Raw genomic sequence first — 5,000 nt, 5'->3', positions numbered from 1 at the left:
CAGTCTCCATGTTGCTGATCCTGGATCTGCTGAGATGTCCCAGGCCATTGTTGGCTTTGATCCTCATACATTTAACTTTGTCCTGAGAAAGGACAAGTTCCAAAAAGTCAAACAGGGACTACTTTTGCATTTGACGTAGCCAAACTGCATGCGCCTGGAGAAGCCAAAAGGCTTACAGCACCTGGTATTCCCAGGCGGTCTCCCATCCAAGTACTAACAAGGCCCGACTCTGCTTGGCTTCTGAGATCTGGCGTGTTCAGGGTGGTGTGGCCGTAAGCCAGCAATGGAATCCCAAACCAGCTCTTTATAGATTCTGAAACAGAATCTGTTATTGTATTCCGACTTGTAAAATAGAACTATACTGTTTAGAGAAGACGCAGTTTATGAGCATGTCGTGGGATTGAGCTTCCCTGGTTTCTCTATATGACAACGGACACAAAACTACACACAGGGAACAGAGGCTTTTGACAGACACTAAGTTATCTGAGAGTCCCAATTTCAGCTGCAGAGAACAATCACATCAGGGAAGTCAACGTGCAGGCTCAACAGCAGCCTCTCAAGCCAGCTCTCTGGTAAAAATAGGGGAAACGTATGGTTCCAGCACCTATATAACATATATTTGTCACAGGGACTGTGGCTTACGGCCACACCGCCCTGAACACGTCCGATCTCGTCCGATCTCGGAAGCCAAGCAGGGTCGGGCCTGGTTAGTACTTGGATGGGAGACTGCTTGGGAATACCAGGTGCTGTAAGCCTTTTTCTCTTCTCTCTGCGGCCTGCATGTAACATCTGACCATCACCGTGTGCCACACAGACACCAGGAAGTTAACCAGCTTGGGCTGCTGCTGATTGGTTGGCAGACACCTCTGTTTCTCTTTGGCTCTCAGTCTCCATGTTGCTGATCCTGGATCTGCTGAGATGTCCCAGGCCATTGTTGGCTTTGATCCTCATACATTTAACTTTGTCCTGAGAAAGGACAAGTTCCAAAAAGTCAAACAGGGACTACTTTTGCATTTGACGTAGCCAAACTGCATGCGCCTGGAGAAGCCAAAAGGCTTACAGCACCTGGTATTCCCAGGCGGTCTCCCATCCAAGTACTAACAAGGCCCGACTCTGCTTGGCTTCTGAGATCTGGCGTGTTCAGGGTGGTGTGGCCGTAAGCCAGCAATGGAATCCCAAACCAGCTCTTTATAGATTCTGAAACAGAATCTGTTATTGTATTCCGACTTGTAAAATAGAACTATACTGTTTAGAGAAGACGCAGTTTATGAGCATGTCGTGGGATTGAGCTTCCCTGGTTTCTCTATATGACAACGGACACAAAACTACACACAGGGAACAGAGGCTTTTGACAGACACTAAGTTATCTGAGAGTCCCAATTTCAGCTGCAGAGAACAATCACATCAGGGAAGTCAACGTGCAGGCTCAACAGCAGCCTCTCAAGCCAGCTCTCTGGTAAAAATAGGGGAAACGTATGGTTCCAGCACCTATATAACATATATTTGTCACAGGGACTGTGGCTTACGGCCACACCGCCCTGAACACGCCCGATCTCGTCCGATCTCGGAAGCCAAGCAGGGTCGGGCCTGGTTAGTACTTGGATGGGAGACCGCTTGGGAATACCAGGTGCTGTAAGCCTTTTTCTCTTCTCTCTGCGGCCTGCATGTAACATCTGACCATCACCGTGTGCCACACAGACACCAGGAAGTTAACCAGCTTGGGCTGCTGCTGATTGGTTGGCAGACACCTCTGTTTCTGTTTGGCTCTCAGTCTCCATGTTGCTGATCCTGGATCTGCTGAGATGTCCCAGGCCATTGTTGGCTTTGATCCTCATACATTTAACTTTGTCCTGAGAAAGGACAAGTTCCAAAAAGTCAAACAGGGACTACTTTTGCATTTGACGTAGCCAAACTGCATGCGCCTGGAGAAGCCAAAAGGCTTACAGCACCTGGTATTCCCAGGCGGTCTCCCATCCAAGTACTAACCAGGCCCGACTCTGCTTGGCTTCTGAGATCTGGCGTGTTCAGGGTGGTGTGGCCGTAAGCCAGCAATGGAATCCCAAACCAGCTCTTTATAGATTCTGAAACAGAATCTGTTATTGTATTCCGACTTGTAAAATAGAACTATACTGTTTAGAGAAGACGCAGTTTATGAGCATGTCGTGGGATTGAGCTTCCCTGGTTTCTCTATATGACAACGGACACAAAACTACACACAGGGAACAGAGGCTTTTGACAGACACTAAGTTATCTGAGAGTCCCAATTTCAGCTGCAGAGAACAATCACATCAGGGAAGTCAACGTGCAGGCTCAACAGCAGCCTCTCAAGCCAGCTCTCTGGTAAAAATAGGGGAAACGTATGGTTCCAGCACCTATATAACATATATTTGTCACAGGGACTGTGGCTTACGGCCACACCGCCCTGAACACGCCCGATCTCGTCCGATCTCGGAAGCCAAGCAGGGTCGGGCCTGGTTAGTACTTGGATGGGAGACTGCTTGGGAATACCAGGTGCTGTAAGCCTTTTTCTCTTCTCTCTGCGGCCTGCATGTAACATCTGACCATCACCGTGTGCCACACAGACACCAGGAAGTTAACCAGCTTGGGCTGCTGCTGATTGGTTGGCAGACACCTCTGTTTCTCTTTGGCTCTCAGTCTCCATGTTGCTGATCCTGGATCTGCTGAGATGTCCCAGGCCATTGTTGGCTTTGATCCTCATACATTTAACTTTGTCCTGAGAAAGGACAAGTTCCAAAAAGTCAAACAGGGACTACTTTTGCATTTGACGTAGCCAAACTGCATGCGCCTGGAGAAGCCAAAAGGCTTACAGCACCTGGTATTCCCAGGCGGTCTCCCATCCAAGTACTAACCAGGCCCGACTCTGCTTGGCTTCTGAGATCTGGCGTGTTCAGGGTGGTGTGGCCGTAAGCCAGCAATGGAATCCCAAACCAGCTCTTTATAGATTCTGAAACAGAATCTGTTATTGTATTCCGACTTGTAAAATAGAACTATACTGTTTAGAGAAGACGCAGTTTATGAGCATGTCGTGGGATTGAGCTTCCCTGGTTTCTCTATATGACAACGGACACAAAACTACACACAGGGAACAGAGGCTTTTGACAGACACTAAGTTATCTGAGAGTCCCAATTTCAGCTGCAGAGAACAATCACATCAGGGAAGTCAACGTGCAGGCTCAACAGCAGCCTCTAAAGCCAGCTCTCTGGTAAAAATAGGGGAAACGTATGGTTCCAGCACCTATATAACATATATTTGTCACAGGGACTGTGGCTTACGGCCACACCGCCCTGAACACGTCCGATCTCGGAAGCCAAGCAGGGTCGGGCCTGGTTAGTACTTGGATGGGAGACAGCTTGGGAACACCAGGTGCTGTAAGCCTTTTTCTCTTCTCTCTGCGGCCTGCATGTAACATCTGACCATCACCGTGTGCCACACAGACACCAGGAAGTTAACCAGCTTGGGCTGCTGCTGATTGGTTGGCAGACGCCTCTGTTTCTGTTTGGCTCTCAGTCTCCATGTTGCTGATCCTGGATCTGCTGAGATGTCCCAGGCCATTGTTGGCTTTGATCCTCATACATTTAACTTTGTCCTGAGAAAGGACAAGTTCCAAAAAGTCAAACAGGGACTACTTTTGCATTTGACGTAGCCAAACTGCATGCGCCTGGAGAAGCCAAAAGGCTTACAGCACCTGGTATTCCCAGGCGGTCTCCCATCCAAGTACTAACAAGGCCCGACTCTGCTTGGCTTCTGAGATCTGGCGTGTTCAGGGTGGTGTGGCCGTAAGCCAGCAATGGAATCCCAAACCAGCTCTTTATAGATTCTGAAACAGAATCTGTTATTGTATTCCGACTTGTAAAATAGAACTATACTGTTTAGAGAAGACGCAGTTTATGAGCATGTCGTGGGATTGAGCTTCCCTGGTTTCTCTATATGACAACGGACACAAAACTACACACAGGGAACAGAGGCTTTTGACAGACACTAAGTTATCTGAGAGTCCCAATTTCAGCTGCAGAGAACAATCACATCAGGGAAGTCAACGTGCAGGCTCAACAGCAGCCTCTCAAGCCAGCTCTCTGGTAAAAATAGGGGAAACGTATGGTTCCAGCACCTATATAACATATATTTGTCACAGGGACTGTGGCTTACGGCCACACCGCCCTGAACACGTCCGATCTCGTCCGATCTCGGAAGCCAAGCAGGGTCGGGCCTGGTTAGTACTTGGATGGGAGACTGCTTGGGAATACCAGGTGCTGTAAGCCTTTTTCTCTTCTCTCTGCGGCCTGCATGTAACATCTGACCATCACCGTGTGCCACACAGACACCAGGAAGTTAACCAGCTTGGGCTGCTGCTGATTGGTTGGCAGACACCTCTGTTTCTCTTTGGCTCTCAGTCTCCATGTTGCTGATCCTGGATCTGCTGAGATGTCCCAGGCCATTGTTGGCTTTGATCCTCATACATTTAACTTTGTCCTGAGAAAGGACAAGTTCCAAAAAGTCAAACAGGGACTACTTTTGCATTTGACGTAGCCAAACTGCATGCGCCTGGAGAAGCCAAAAGGCTTACAGCACCTGGTATTCCCAGGCGGTCTCCCATCCAAGTACTAACCAGGCCCGACTCTGCTTGGCTTCTGAGATCTGGCGTGTTCAGGGTGGTGTGGCCGTAAGCCAACAATGGAATCCCAAACCAGCTCTTTATAGATTCTGAAACAGAATCTGTTATTGTATTCCGACTTGTAAAATAGAACTATACTGTTTAGAGAAGACGCAGTTTATGAGCATGTCGTGGGATTGAGCTTCCCTGGTTTCTCTATATGACAACGGACACAAAACTACACACAGGGAACAGAGGCTTTTGACAGACACTAAGTTATCTGAGAGTCCCAATTTCAGCTGCAGAGAACAATCACATCAGGGAAGTCAACGTGCAGGCTCAACAGCAGCCTCTCAAGCCAGCTCTCTGGTAAAAATAGGGGAAACG

At 48.5% G+C, this 5,000-nt stretch overlaps 4 non-coding genes and 7 pseudogenes across 4 annotated transcripts; 5 read left to right on the top strand and 6 right to left on the bottom strand.

The window, feature by feature from the left end:
• Nucleotides 1–169: 169 nt before the first annotated feature.
• On the bottom strand, nt 170–278 carry LOC142393726 (5S ribosomal RNA; annotated as a pseudogene).
• A 358-nt stretch (nt 279–636) lies between these two features.
• On the top strand, nt 637–755 carry LOC142393174 (5S ribosomal RNA). The gene has a single exon (XR_012771792.1). It is a non-coding gene; the product is annotated as a 5S ribosomal RNA (ribosomal RNA).
• A 298-nt stretch (nt 756–1,053) lies between these two features.
• Nucleotides 1,054–1,162, bottom strand: LOC142393725 (5S ribosomal RNA; annotated as a pseudogene).
• Nucleotides 1,163–1,520: 358 nt separating this feature from the next.
• LOC142393700 (5S ribosomal RNA) lies at nt 1,521–1,639 on the top strand. Its single transcript, XR_012772157.1, has one exon. It is a non-coding gene; the product is annotated as a 5S ribosomal RNA (ribosomal RNA).
• A 298-nt stretch (nt 1,640–1,937) lies between these two features.
• Nucleotides 1,938–2,046, bottom strand: LOC142393699 (5S ribosomal RNA; annotated as a pseudogene).
• Nucleotides 2,047–2,404: 358 nt separating this feature from the next.
• Nucleotides 2,405–2,523, top strand: LOC142392408 (5S ribosomal RNA). The gene has a single exon (XR_012771061.1). It is a non-coding gene; the product is annotated as a 5S ribosomal RNA (ribosomal RNA).
• A 298-nt stretch (nt 2,524–2,821) lies between these two features.
• On the bottom strand, nt 2,822–2,930 carry LOC142393698 (5S ribosomal RNA; annotated as a pseudogene).
• Nucleotides 2,931–3,288: 358 nt separating this feature from the next.
• On the top strand, nt 3,289–3,397 carry LOC142393714 (5S ribosomal RNA; annotated as a pseudogene).
• A 298-nt stretch (nt 3,398–3,695) lies between these two features.
• On the bottom strand, nt 3,696–3,804 carry LOC142393723 (5S ribosomal RNA; annotated as a pseudogene).
• A 358-nt stretch (nt 3,805–4,162) lies between these two features.
• Nucleotides 4,163–4,281, top strand: LOC142393173 (5S ribosomal RNA). Its single transcript, XR_012771791.1, has one exon. It is a non-coding gene; the product is annotated as a 5S ribosomal RNA (ribosomal RNA).
• Nucleotides 4,282–4,579: 298 nt separating this feature from the next.
• On the bottom strand, nt 4,580–4,688 carry LOC142393697 (5S ribosomal RNA; annotated as a pseudogene).
• Nucleotides 4,689–5,000: the final 312 nt, after the last annotated feature.

This window comes from Odontesthes bonariensis, chromosome 11 (assembly GCF_027942865.1).
Source record: "Odontesthes bonariensis isolate fOdoBon6 chromosome 11, fOdoBon6.hap1, whole genome shotgun sequence".
Classification (NCBI taxonomy): domain Eukaryota; kingdom Metazoa; phylum Chordata; class Actinopteri; order Atheriniformes; family Atherinopsidae; genus Odontesthes; species Odontesthes bonariensis.
This window is presented reverse-complemented; position numbering and strand designations above follow the sequence as displayed.